Source organism: Desmodus rotundus, chromosome 2 (assembly GCF_022682495.2).
Source record: "Desmodus rotundus isolate HL8 chromosome 2, HLdesRot8A.1, whole genome shotgun sequence".
NCBI lineage: Eukaryota > Metazoa > Chordata > Mammalia > Chiroptera > Phyllostomidae > Desmodus > Desmodus rotundus.
Window position 1 is genome coordinate 113,384,588 of NC_071388.1, and position 15,086 is coordinate 113,399,673.

At 38.5% G+C, this 15,086-nt stretch overlaps 1 pseudogene; it reads left to right on the forward strand.

Annotated features, from left to right (window-relative positions):
- Nucleotides 1-13,170: 13,170 nt before the first annotated feature.
- Nucleotides 13,171-14,590, forward strand: LOC112313091 (elongation factor 1-alpha 1 pseudogene; annotated as a pseudogene).
- Nucleotides 14,591-15,086: the final 496 nt, after the last annotated feature.

Below are 15,086 nucleotides of genomic sequence, written 5' to 3' on the forward strand. Positions count from 1 at the left end.
ATACCTAGGAATAAATCTAACCAAGGAGGTGAAAGACTTGTATTCACAAATCTATACAACACTGAAAAAAGAAATTAAGGAAAACACAAACAAATGGAAGCATGTACCATGTTCATGGACTGGGAGAATTGACATAATTAAAATGTCCATACTACCCTAAACAGTCTATAGATTCAACTTTATCCCTATCAAAATACCAATGACATATTTCACAGATCTAGAAGAGGTATTTTGCAAATTTATATGGAACCATTAAAGACCCCAAACACCCTCAACAATTTTGAGAAAGAGGAACAAAATAGGAGAGATCACAGTACCTGATATCAAACTATATTACTAGGCCATTGTAATCAAAACAGTCCGGTACTGGAATGAGAACAGACACATATACAAATGGAACAGAATAAAGAGCCCAGAAATAAACACATGTCAATATGGTCAGTTAATATTTGACAAAGAGGACAGGAACATAAAATGAAATAAAAACAAATGCTGTTGTGAGATCTGGACAGGTACAGGTGAAAAAGTTAAACTAGACCCCAAGTTACACCAAACACCAAAAAAAGAAAAAAACCTCATGATGGATAAAAGACTTAAATATAAGTCATGACACCATAAAAGTCCTAGAGATAAAAGAGGCAGAGAAAATTCAGATATCCCATGCAGCCATACTTCCACTAATGCATCTCCTAGGACAAGGGAGATAAAGGACAGAATAAACAAATAGGACTACATCAAACTAAAAACTTCTGCATGGCTAAAGCAAACATCAACAAAATGGAAAGGGAACCAGCCATATGGGAAAAAACATTTGCCAATATCTTGGACAAGGGTTTGAATTCACATGACTCCACATGAAGAAGACCAACAGTTCTATTAAAAAATGGCCAAAGGCCTGAACAAACATTTCTCCAAGGAGGCCCATAGACACATGAAAAAATATTCAACATATGTAACCACTAGAGAGTTTTAAATTAAAATCACAATGAGTTACCACTTCACACCAGTCAGAATGGCCATCATTAATAAATCAACAAATAGCAAGTGCTGGTGAGGTTGTGGAGAAAAGGGAACCCTAGTACACCATTGGCTGGAATGCAGAAAGGTATAGCCAGTGTGGAAAAAGTATGAAATTTCCTCAGAAAAATACAGATGGAACTGCCTTTTGATCCAGTGATCCTACTGCTGGGATTATACCCTAAGAATCCTGAAGCACCAATTCAAAAGAACCTATGCCCCCCAGTAGTCATAGCAGCATTATTTACAATAACCAAGCACTGAAAACAGCTAAGTGCCAATCAGTAAGCGAATGGATCAAAAAATTGTGGTAAATTTACACAATGTAATACTAAGCAGGAGAAAGAATGAAGGAAACCCTACCCTTTGCAACAGCATGGATGGAACTGGAGAGCCTTATACTAAATGAAATAAGCCAGGCAATGAAAGAGAAACAGCATATGATCTCATCTATAAGTAGAACCTAATCAACAAAGCAAACAACTAAGCAAAATAGAACCAGTGACTTGGAAATAAAGAACAAGCTGACAGTGACCAGAGTGGTAGGGGAAGTAGGATAAGAGGGTAAATAAGGGGTAAATAACTGTAGGTAAATAAGGGGAAGGGCCAAGCAAAGGAACAGGAATAGAGGACTCACTGGATCGGACAGTGGAGAGCATTGACTGTGCGTGAGTGGGGGTGTATAGGGTATGGGAGAGCAATGTGGAAAAAGACCGGACAAATGTACTGAAGAACAATTAACAAAAGTAAAAAAAAAATGTGAAAAATGTGAAGTTGAAGAGCAATTTTGTGTTGGAGTGTGGGGTCAATGGACATGGCTCTTCCTCCTCCTACAATTATAGTCTGATCAGGGGGCCTCTGGCCAGAAAAAATGTGTATTGTTTTGGAAATGGTTTGTAGTTTCCTCCTTATCATCTTTTGGGAGTAGCTTCCTGTCCTGTGCTTGCTTATTTACCTTTTATTTACACTGTGGCAATGTAGGTTAGCGTCACACATAGGACACGCGCCTCCTTTGTCTTGGACACCTTAAAACAAGTCTCGGATATGAGAGGGAATGGTCCTGCTTGCTTGCCAACTCACTAACATCAGAGCTCCCTGTAATGTGAGTAATAAAGGTAATGTCTCTTCCACCCAGTCCCCCTTGTGGATTTTTCAACTTATCAGAATGAACAGTCAATATCTTTGGGCTTGACTTCTTGTGTTAATATAGTTAATGAAAAGAAAGAAATAATTGAGAAATAGGTTTAAAATAACAGATTTTAAAGACATTAATAGATATTTTAGCATATAACTTTAATTACTTTTTTACTCATTTTGCTATGTTTATAGTTATAGTCTTAATGATTACCTTGGTATTACAATGAACATATTAATTTATAACAACTAATTTGAATTATTGCCAACTTAGCTCAATGTTATATAAAAATTTTGCTGGTCTATAGTTCCATCCCCCTCCTTTTTGCATCATTACACTTGTTATCTTTATACTTTGTATATCCATTATCACAGATTTATAATTATCACTTTATGCAGTTTTCTTTTAAATCTGATAGAATAAAAACTTTACAAAAATACATTATAATGTCTTTTATGATTTTATAGTATATTTACTTTCATAGTTTATCAGAATTCTTTATTATTTCATGTGGATTCAAATACCCTCTATTATTCTTTCATTTCAGTCTGAGGAACTCCCTTTAGTATTTATTGTAAGTCAAGTTAGTTAACAGTTGATTCAGTTTTATTTCTTTTTTAACAAGGAAAGTCTTAAGTTATCTTTCACTTGTGAAAGATAGTTTGGGAGGTCTAAAATTCTTGTTTGGCAATTTTTCTTTCAATACTGTGGAAATGCCTTTCTACAGATTCCTGGTTTCTATGGATTTTAGTGAAAAATTAGCTGTTAGTTGTATTGAGGATGACATGTATCTGATAATGTTCTCCTTGATGCTTCCAAAATTCTCTGACTTTCTTCCTCTGCAAAATTTCCCTATAACATGCTTGGGTGTGAACATTTTTCAGTTAAATTACTTAGAGCAGGGGTCCCCAACTCCCAGGGCCACAGACCAGTACAGGTGGTTGGTGGCCTGTTAGCAACCAGGATGCACAGCAGGAAGTGAGCTGTGGGTGAGTGAGCAAAGCTTCATTTGTATTTACAGCAGCTCCCCATCACTTGCATTACAGCCTGAGCTCTGCCTCCTCTCAGATCAGAAGCAGCATTAGATTCTCATAGGAGTATAAACTCTACTGTGAACTGTGCATGCACGGGAGCTAGGTTGCATGCTCCTTATGAGAATCTAATGCCTGATGATCTGAGGTGGAGCTGAGGTGGTGATGCTAGTGCTGGAGATCAGGTGCAAATACTGATTATCATTAGCAGAGAGGTTTGACTGCACAGAGACTATAATAGATCAATTAATTGCAGACTCATATCAAAACCTTACCAGTGAGTGACAAGTGACAATTAAACTGCACTTGGTGGCAAGCTTTATAGTGGCAAGTGATTGATGTACTTCAATTGTACAGCTGCATCTGGTGTCAGGCTTCAAGTGAGAATCCAACACTGATTTTAGTCCATGCATGACCCACCCATTATTTTATTCATCACTTCAACCTGCCTTTTCCCTGCGCTGCACATTTGTCTCAGTCACAGTATTAGTAAACCCATGAGCTAACCCTAGCTAAAATGAGTAAAAAACAAATGTCATTGGAAATCTTCTTTGAAAAGTGGGAAAGACCCAATGATGAGACAACAGAAGACTAAGAGTGCCAATAAAAGGAAAGCTGCATTTTAAAGAAGATACAAAGAGTCCTAGTTAGATTATAAGTTCATTGCAACAGGTGATTCACATTCTTCAAGCCCACTTTGTATAATATGTGGCAACTGGCTATCCAACGAAGCCATGGGACCTTGAAAAATACTTCACCACATGGAGGCCAAGTACCCTGCATTAAAAGATTACCCTTTGGAGTTTTTCAAAAGCAAAAAATGTGAACACGAAGAACAGAAGCAATTATTGAAGGAATTTCATCAACTGTGTCTGCAGTGAAAGAATCATTTTTAGTGGCTAACCTCATTGCTAAAGCTAAGAGACCCCTTACTATTGGTGAAGAGTTGATTCTACCTGCTGCTAAAGGCATTTGTCATGAACTTTCAGGAGAGGCTGTAGTTCAAAAGGTGGCACGTGTTCCTCTTTTGGCTAGCACCATAACTAAATGAATTGATGAAATAGCAGAGGATATTGAGGCACAATTGTCAGAGAGGATTAATGAGTCACCGTGGTATGCAATTCAGGTTGACAAATCTACCAATGTTGACAACAGAGCAACAATGCTTGTGTTTGTACTATATATTTTTCAGGAGGATGTGCATAAGGATATGCAGTGTGCACTTCTGTTGCTAACCAGCACCACAGCTGCAGAACTATTGAAGTCTTTGAATGATTACATATCAGGAAAACTGAAAATTGTCACTTCGTGTCAGTATATGCACAGATGGAGTGGCTGCCATGACTGGACGGCTTTCTGGATGGTCTCACTACTCTGGGCAAAGGGGTCACTTCTTAATATGAGTCTATGTACTGTATCTTCCATAGAGAAATGCTGGCTAGCCAAAAACTGGCCCCGATCTTAACAACATCTTGCAGGATGTTATTCAAATTATCAAGCACATTAAAGTACATACCCTTAACTCACATCTATTTGTGCAGCTCTGTGAGGAGATTGGCAGAAAGTACACACACTTCTCTTATATGCAGAAGTGAGATGGTTTTACAAAGGTAGATCATTGGCCAGAGTGTTTGAGTTATGAGAGCTGCTCCAGAGATTTCTTTTAGAAAAGCAGTCACCACTGGCAGCATGTTTCAGTGACACAGAATGTATCACAACACTTGCTTACTTGTGTGACATATTCAATCTGCTTAATGAACTCAGTCTGTCACTTTAGGGGAGAATGACAACTGTATTCAAGTTGGCAGATAAAGTGGCTGCATTCAAAGCCAAACTGGCATTATCGGGGTGATGAGTGAACTTTGGGATTTTTGACATGTTTCAAGTTTTAGCAGAGATTTTGAAAGACACTGAGCCAAGGACTTCTTTCTCTTAGTTCTCTTCTATCTCAGCTCTCAGAAGAGTTTGAGCATTACTTCCCAATCACAAAAGACTCCCAGACTGGGAAGGAATAAATCCATAACCCATTTGTAAATAAGCCAGGTAAATCAACTTTGTTGGTGCTATGAGAGGATCAACTGCTTAAGATCACAAACGATGGTGACCTTAAAAGTAGATGTGATCCATTCATTTACTAATGGGCATTTAGGTTGCTTCCCACACTTGGCTATTGTAAATTGTGCTGCTATGAACATTGGGGTGCATAGGTTCTTTTGAATTGGTGTTTCAAGATTCTTAGGGTATAATCCCAGCAGTGGAACTGACACTTCAAAAGGAAGTTCCATACGCAGCAGAAAGAAAAAAGTAGCTCCTACCCTTCACAACAGCCTGGGTGGAACTAGAGGGCATTATGCTAAGTGAAATAAGCCAGGTGGTGAAAGACAAATACCATATGATCTCACCTATAAGTGGAACCTAATCAACAAAACAAGCAAGCAAGCAAAATATAACCAGAGACAGTGAAATTAACAAACTGACAGTAACCAGAGGGGAGGTGGGAGAGGCTAATGGTCGGGGGCAAGTTGGAGAGGTTTTCAGTAGCATGTGTAAAGGACACATGGACAAAACCAAAGGTGGGTAGGATTGAGGATGGGAGGTGGGGATGGCTGGGGTGAGGGGAGTGGTGGTGGTGGGGAAATGGAGACAATTGTGCTTGAACAATGATAAAAAATGTAAAAAATAAAATAGAATTTAAAAAAAGCATATGTAAGACAACTTCAAATCTCCATACATTCCAGATTAAAATGAAGGTTGACTACCCTGAGATTGCCACAAAAGCAATGAAAAGCCTGCTTCAATTTTCAACATCCTGTGTTTGTGAAGCAGAGTTTTCTGCAGTGACAATAACCAAAATGATATTTTGGAGTAGACTGGACATAAGCAAACCTCTTTGGGTTTCACTGTCTCCCATCATCCCCAGATGGGACAGTCTAATTACAGAAAAACAAGCTCAGAGCTCCCACTGATTCTGCATTATGATGAGTTGTATAATTACTTCATTATATATTACATTGTAATAATAATGAAACAAAGTGTACAATAAATATAATGTATTTGAATCATCCCAAAACCATCCCCCCTCCAGTCCATGGAAAAAATTGTCTTCCATGAAACTGGTCCATAGTGCTAAAAGATTGATGATTTCTGATTTGGGGAGTATTGAGCATCTTGGATGATTGATTAATGTTGTTCCTCCTATTCAGAAGGTATTTTGGTCATCTTTCTTCAGATGGTCTTTTAGCCTTTTTCTGTCTTTCATCTCTTTTCTGAGATTCCTTTTTTTGTATATTGATATGCCAGATGGCATCCTACATGTCTCTGAAGCCCTGTTCTGTTCATTTCTTTTTTTATATTTTTTCCTTTAGACTCTTCTTCCTTTATGTTCTTCAGACTGGTTAATATCAATTTACATATTTTCTAGTTTACTGATTTCTTTTTCTTTTTTAACCTGGTCAAATATGCTGATGAGTTCCCCTAGTAATTTTTTTTCTTTTTGGTATTGTGCTCTTCAACTCTAGAAACTCTGATTCTTTTCATAATAATCCCTATATTTTTATTTGTAGTCTCTATTTCTGGAGAGAACATTCTGATGCCTTTCTTTAATTACTTCGACATGATTTCCTTTAGATTTTTGGAGATATTTAGTATAACTCATGCAAAGGTAAACTCTAATAAGTCTGAAGAATGTGCTTTCTCAGGGACAGTTTCTATTCTTAGGTTTTGCTTCCTATGTGTGGCCCATACTTTCTAGTTTTTTAAGGTATTTATGCATCTCATACTTCTTATTAACAATAAAACATTTTATATTAACACTGTAAAGTATGTGTAAAAATCAAATTCTCCCCTCTCCTTAAGGTTGATATTGTTATGGATATTGTAGTTTGCTTATTTCTGAGCTAAAGTGTGCACTCTTAAACATGTATACCCATTAAAATCTCTGTTCAGTTAGAGTAGTGGTCAGATAATTGTCAGGTAAAAGTTTCCTTGAACTCTTGAAACCAGTGAGTTTTCCTGACTTTGATGAATATTCCTGTGCCCATGTTAAAACACACCTTCAGTGATAAACCAGACAGTCTACCACATTATCTTAACTTTCACTTCCTGTTTTCATAGACACTCAGTATCAGGTGGAGGTGATAGCTTAGATCTCATTCACCTCTTTTCTGGTCATGCACACAGACCTATACATAGGTATGGCCTTCTAAATTACAAATAATATATCAGAATTTTTGAGCTTCCTGTGGATGTCTCATTTCTCAGCTTTCAAATATTTTCTTTAGCTGATTATTTATCCCTACTATTTACTGTCTCAGGCATATGTGAAGTTAAGCAAATAATTTTGAAAATTTCTGAGAAATAACCCAGGGAAAAAGGATTTATTCATTAAGTAAATTCCAAGTCAGGTCAAATCAGGAAAATCTTGAAAGTGTGCTCTCCATTGAACCATCACACATAATAAATATTAACAATTCTCTGAAAATGAGACTATGAAGGAGGTCCAACCTCAATTTTTTTGCTCTGGTTGACTGATGCTGTTTTTTCCCATGACTGCACTGGTTGATTTGAAAGGTTAATTATAAAGAAGGGTATAGAAAGACAAAGTTAAATCCACAAATTTACAATTTTGCCAAGATTTAGCCATTTTTTAAATAAATTCTGCAACTTTTAGTTGGTGTTTTAAGTTAACAGGCCACAGGCTGTCATGCTAGCTGATATGCTTCCACTCAGCAGTTTGAGTGCCCATATGTATAAGGGATTCACACATTCATGACTATCCATCTATCCATCATCCATCCATTGGTCCTTTTGTCAGCAACAAAACAGCAAGTTCTCACAAGTGCTTTCATGACCTAGGGATTCAGACCTTATCCTTCTCTCAGTAAACTTCAAGGGAATTTGGCAAAGTTTAACAAAATTTAGCAGAGATTATTAAAAAAAAACCTTCAAGGGTAATAACATCCTTTTCTGAAGCAACAAAACTGGGGTCAGGTGTGTAGTTAATGTTTGAGTGAGTAAACCCAACTGGACATGGGGAGCCTACACTTCAGCCTCTGAATGTCTTGAGATAGACAAAAATAACAGACATACTTCAGAATATTAGAATTCTGAAATGCTGATTTTTAAAAAACTTTTTGTTAATGTTTTCTCAATTTAATGGAGAAGAGGATTTCTGGAGGTCTTTATTCTGTCATTTTCACTTACATTTGCCAGAAGTTAATTATGAAGAAGGAAGAAGAGAAAGCAATAAAGGTGAGGGCATCATTTCAGATATAAGCTTTAAGGCAGTAATTAGCATACAATATGCTAATTAATGAAGCAATTAGTTGAACAGAAACAGTGGGGACTTTTGGAATAATTAGGATAAGTTGGATGTAGTAGTAATTGAAGGTTTAAAAAATCAAGATAGGAAGTCTGGCTATGATCTCACCTTTAACTGGAACATAATCAATAGAAGAAAAAAGCAAACAAAATATAATGAGAGACAATGAAGTTAAGAACAATCTAACAATAGCCAAGGGGAAGTGGGGAGGGGACAGTGAGGACAGGGGATTACAGGAACTACTATAAAGGACACATGGACCAAATCAAGGGGGAGGGTGGAGGTGGGGGAGGGAGGGGGGTTTGGCTGGGGTGGGGTGGAGGGATGGGGAGAAAAGGCACACAACTGTGATTCAATAACAATAAAAAATTAAAAAAAAGAAAACAAAGAAATTTTCAGTTGTTTTTATAAAAATAACAGTCAGGATATCCCTTCATGAAATTCCAAAATCTAGTTTCTAATATACATTGAATGAAATCACCTTTAGAAAACTGGCTTTTGTGCCAAATCAGTGAAATACTACTTGTTGTTTTCTCATATTCATTATAAACAAATATGATATAATTATGATTCATTCAGGATAGGCACATTTTACTGGGGTGACAACACTAGGGAAAAAAGAAGAATTTTAAAAAATAAATATTTGATTCTTATACATGCCATATGTTTGTTATGGTTCAGGAAGTCCACTCTGCCTTTATCTTGAAATTCTGTAGTTTCTTCAAGAGTAAGGAAAGTCTAACACCTGCAATTAAATGATTTTTTACTATGTAGGCTCGAAGTTCCTTGACTAAAACTAATTTCGTACCTTTCTTCTCACTTGGGGATCTCATAGGTCCAATCCTGCCATTTACCAGGGTCACAGAGAGCCACAGGGATTCACAGAATATCCCACATGGTTACCACAAGTTCTTCATGCCTTGCACATTGCTATGCACTGAGCTTGGTGTGACTGCTGTGTTAACTTCATAATAATGGTTATAGGCTAGAGTAGATCAGCCTGATCCTTTCATTCTTACGATATCTGTAGGGCATGTCTCATGGAGACCTACTGACAACTTAAATATTGAACTGTCTTGATTACTATTGCTGAGATCTTGACACCTATTGAACAAATATATATCTGTACACTATCACCCATGTAGACAAGGATTTAAAGTATAAAAACACAAAAATAATATTTTATGCAGAAAACATTGTAATATTTTCTCCTGCAAGAAAAAAAAAAGACTTCTTGGAAGTAAAATTTAAAAAGCACAAACAAATATAGTAAAATAAAGATAAGATAAAGAACATGATATATGATAAAATACTACTCAGTTATAAAAATGGTGAGATCCTGCCACTTGTGACAACATGTAAGGATCTCGAGGGTCTTATTCTAAGTGAAATAAGTGAGATAGAAAAAAAAAGCACCATGTTATTTTACTCATATGTGAAATATAAAAACAAAACAAATACTTAAAGGCAGACAACAGACTGGTGGTTACCAGAAGGGAAAGTGGTGAAGGGAGAGCCACATGGGTAAAGGAGGTCAAATGCATGGTGATGGGTGGAAAGTAGACTTGGTAGTTAGCACAGTATAATATGTACATAGATGTTGAATTATAATGTTGTACAACTAAAACTTAAATAATGTTGTAAAGCCATATTACCTCAGTAAATGAATATACAAATAAAAATGAATTAATAAAAAGGAAAAATGTCAAATAATATAATTTATAATAAAGGGAAAAAGATAATTTAGTTTAGTAAAGCAATAAACAAGTAACATTTAGTTTGTGTGTGCACACATTTGCATAGTTCCAGCTATGCCACTACAAATACATACACAAAAACTCCAAATTAAATTTTACCCTTGGAATAACCAAAAAAATAAGTGAAAATATTTCTAGTTTTTCCAAACTATTTGACCTCAGCTGATATATGTGCTAGAATTTCCAAAATAGGGAAGCTCTAAGGATGTTAAAGAAGTTCATATTGTGAAAGTGGCTTAAACTAATTTAATAAACTTTTTTTGAGCCTTTCTGTTGTGCATGGCACTTGATAGCCTTTGTAATGTTGACAAAGTTAGATAAATTAATTTTTCTCTCAAATCCCATTTATTTCTTCTTGCGATCAATAGGTGTCTGTATATTTGCCTCTTTGGCTTTAAAAAGAAGACCCTAAAAATCAAGTATGCACAGTTTTACCAAAGTAAAGAGTCTGAGAAGATATTGTACCTAGGTGAGGCTCTATGACTAGTATTTGATGAATGAGATATATAAACAAGCAGCAGATACTAGAACAGTTTTGGGAAATGGAAACTACCTACTTAGGAGAAACAGGGTATATGAAGTGACAAATAGCCCATTCTCTGAATCTTGGTTATGAGGGGTCAAGTCCTAGTTATGACATTTACTAGTTTTTTGGCTTTAGGCAAGTTACATATACTGTGATTCCCTAGATCATCTACAATACCAAGAAGGAAAGTATACTTTCCTAACAAGATGGGTCTGAGATTTGAGTAAATACCTCTGAGGCACATAGCACATGCCCCACATAGAGCAAGTGCTCAGTAATTATTACTATTGTTATTATGGAATAGTCTATTCCACTTCTTTACTTTCTAACAGTTAGTCCTTATATAATTTCTTATAGTAGAAATATGTATTGTCACAGAAATATCCCTTACAATAAGAATTTTTATTGGAGAACCAAGATGGCGGCGTAGGTAGACACACTGCGCCTCCTCGCACAACCAGAACTGACAGAGAATCGAACAGCAAGGGGGACCAACACCAAGGAAATAGAAAATAAACATTCATCCAGACTGGTAGGAGAGGCGGAGATGGGCACTGGGGTGGAGAGGACTCGCGTGGCTGTGGCGGGACTGAGACTGGCAGAGTGTGGGACAAATGGCGCAGGCAGTCTGAGCACTAGCAGACCCTGCAGCCCCACATTTGCACAAATAAACCCAGAGGGCCGGACTCAAAGTGGCGGAGAACGGGGCAGGCAGAGCAGTGGGTAGCACCCCGCGGCCCCACATTCGCCCACAGATAAACCAGACAAACGGCGGGGAGCAAAGCAGACCGCGTAACCCAGGGCTCAAGCTCGGGGAAATAAAGCCGTAAACCTCTGATTGAAAACTCCCGTGGGGGTTGGGGTGGCAGCAGGAGAGACTCCCAGCCTCACAGGAGAGGTCGTTGGAGAGACCCACAGGGACCTAGAGTGTGCACAGGCCCACTTACTCGGGAACCAGCACCAGAGTGGCCCAGTTTGATTGTGGGTAGCAGAGTGAAAGATTGAAAGCCGGAGGAGAGTGAGGCGGGCGCCATTGCTCCCACTCGGCCCCTCCCCCATGTACAGCATCACAGAGCAGCCACCAGTATTACCCCGCCCCGGTGAACACCTAAGGATCTGCCCCTTAAAGTAACAGACGCCAAGACAGACAAACAAACAAAAAAATGGCCCAAATGACAGAACACTTCAAAGCTCCAGAAAAAATACAACTAAACGAGGAAGAGATAGCCAACCTATCAGATGCACAGTTCAAAGCACTGGTTATCAATATGCTCACAGACTTGGTTGAATCTATTCGAAAAACAGATGAAAAAATGAAGCCTATGCTAAGAGAAACAAAGGAAAATGTACAGGGAACTAATAGTGGTGAGAAGGAAACTGGGACTCAAATCAATGGTGTGGACCAGAAGGAAGAAATAAACATCCAACCAGAAAAGAATGAAGAAACAAGAACTTGGAAACATGAGGAGAGGCTTAGGAACCTCCCGGACGCCTTGAAAGGTTCCAACATCCGAATTATAGGGGTGCCAGAAGGAGAAGAGGAAGAACAAAAAATTGAAAACTTATTTGAACAAATAATGAAGGAGAACTTCCCTAATCTGGCAAAGGAAATAGACTTCCGGGAAGTCCAGGAAGCTCAGAGAGTCCCAAAGAAGCTGGACCCAAGGAGGAACACGCCAAGGCACATCATAATTCCATTACCCAAGATTAAACGCAAGGACCTACATCCAAGGTTACTGTATCCAGCAAAGCTATCACTTAGAATGGAAGGGAAGATAAAGTGCTTCTCAGATAAGGTCAAGTTAAAGAAGTTTATCATCACCAAGCCCTTATTATATGAAATGTTAAAGGGAGTTACCTAAGAAAAAGAAGATCGAAAATAGGAACAGTAAAAATGACAGCAAACTCACAGTTATTAACGGCCACACATAAAACAAAAATGAGAGCAAACTAGGCAAACAACTAGAATATGAGGGTTGTCATTAAGGGAGTGGGAGGGGGAGGGGGGGAAGGTACAGAGAATAAGTAGCATAGATGATAGGTGGAAAATAGACAGGGGGAGGGTAAAAATAGTGTAGGAAATGTAGAAGCCAAAGAACTTATAAGTATGACCTATGGACATGAACTATAGGGGGGGAATGTGGGAGGGAGGGGGGTGGGCAGGATGGAGTGGAGTGGGGGGGGAATGGGACAACTGTAATAGCATAATCAATAAATATATTAAAAAAAAGAATTTTTATTTAACCTACTCTGTATTGTTCTAAACAGTTACCAAACATTAGCTTTTTTCCCCTACACAACTACTTTAAGTAAGAAAACTAAGGTATAGACAATTTAATAAATGTCCTCAAGACAATATTGATGCTTTTTCACAACAGGTTTGCCGCCAGAACACAGGTGTCGAGAAAACCACTACTAAATCAAAGCCAAAATGGGAAAGGAAAAGACTCACATCAACATTGTGGTTATTGGACACGTAGGTTCTGGCAAGTCTACCACTACCGGCCATCTGATCTACAAATATGGTGGGATCGACAAAAGAACCATTGAAAAATTTGAGATGGGGAAGGGCTCCTTTAAGTATGCCTGGGTCTTGGATAAACTGAAAGCTGAATGTGAGCATGGTATCACCATTGATATCTCCCTGTGGAAATTCGAAACCAGCAAGTATTATGTGACCATCATTGATGGCCCAGGACACAGAGACTTTATCAAGAGCATGATTATAGGGACATCTCAGGCTGACTGTGCTGTCCTGATTGTTGTTGCTGATGTTGGTGAGTTTGGAGCAGGTATCTCCAAGAATGGGAGAGCTGTGAGCATGTTGTTCTGACTTACACACTGGGTGTGAAACAGCTGATTGTTGGTGTTAACAAAATGGATTTCACTGAGCTGCCCTACAGCCAGAAGAGATACAAGGAAATTGTTAAAGAAGTCAACACCTACATTAAGAAAATTGGCTACAACCCTGACACAGTAGCATTTGTGCCAATTTCTGGTTGGAATGGTGACAACATGCTGGAGCCAAGTGCTAACATACCTTGGTTCATGGGATGGAAAGTCACCCGTAAAGATGGCAGTGCCAGTGGAACCACGCTGCTGGAAGTTCTGGATTGCATCCTGCTACCAACTCGTCCAACTGACAAGTCCCTGCATCTGCCTCTCCAGAATGTCTACAAAATTGGTGGCATTGGTACTGTCCCTGTGGGCCAAGTGGAAACTGGTGCTCTCAAACTTGGCATGATGGTCACCTTTGCTCCAGTCAGTGTTACAACTGAAGTAAAGTCTGTTGAAATGCACCATGAAGCTTTGAGTGAAGCTCTTCCTGGGGACAATGTGGGCTTCAATGTCATGAACGTGTCTGGCAGAAATGTTCGTCTTGGCAATGTGGTTGGTAACAGCAAAAATGACCCACCAATGGAAGCTGCTGGCTTCACAGCTCAGGTGATTATCCTCAAGCATCCAGGCCAAATCAGTGCCGGTTATGCACCTGTTCTGGATTGTCACATAGCTCATATTGCTTGCAAATTTGCTGAGCTGAAGGAGAAGATTGATTGTCACTGTGGGAAAAAGCTGGAAGACAGCCCAAAGTTTTTGAAATCTGGTGATGCTGCCATTGTTGATACGGTTCCCAGCAAGCCCATGTGTGTTGAGAGCTTCTCTGACTATCCTCCTCTGGGCCACTTTGCTGTTCGTGACATGAGACAGACAGTTGCTGTTGGTGTCATCAAAGCAGTGGACAACAAGGCAGCTGAAGCTGGCAAAGTCAGCAAGTCTTCCCAGAAAACTCACAAGGCTAAATGAATATTATCCCCAACTCCTGCTACCCCAGTCTTAATCAGTGGTGGAAGAACGGTCTCAGAACTTTTTTGTCTCAATTGGCCACTTAAGTTTAATAGTAAAGGAGTGATAAATGATTACAATGCATCATAAAACCTTCAGAAGAAAGGGAGAATGTTTTGTGGACCATTTGATTTCTTTTGTGTGTGTGACAGTTTTTAAGTTATTACTTTTTAAAATCAGTACTTTTTAATGGAAACAACTTGACCAAAATCTGTCACAAAATTTTGAGATCATTAAAACAAGTTTAATGAAAAAAAAAAGACAACATTGCCACATGATGTAAGAATCATATGTCAACATCAGACCATCTGGCCCATGTCCTTGACCAAATATATTATCTCTTCATGTTCTAAGTTCAGTGCTCTGGGGAACAGAGGCATTTTATTCTCTCTCCTTATCCTCTACTCTATGCAGTCTTATTATGTGGGCTTCCAGAGCCCCCATATCAGTCAGCTCC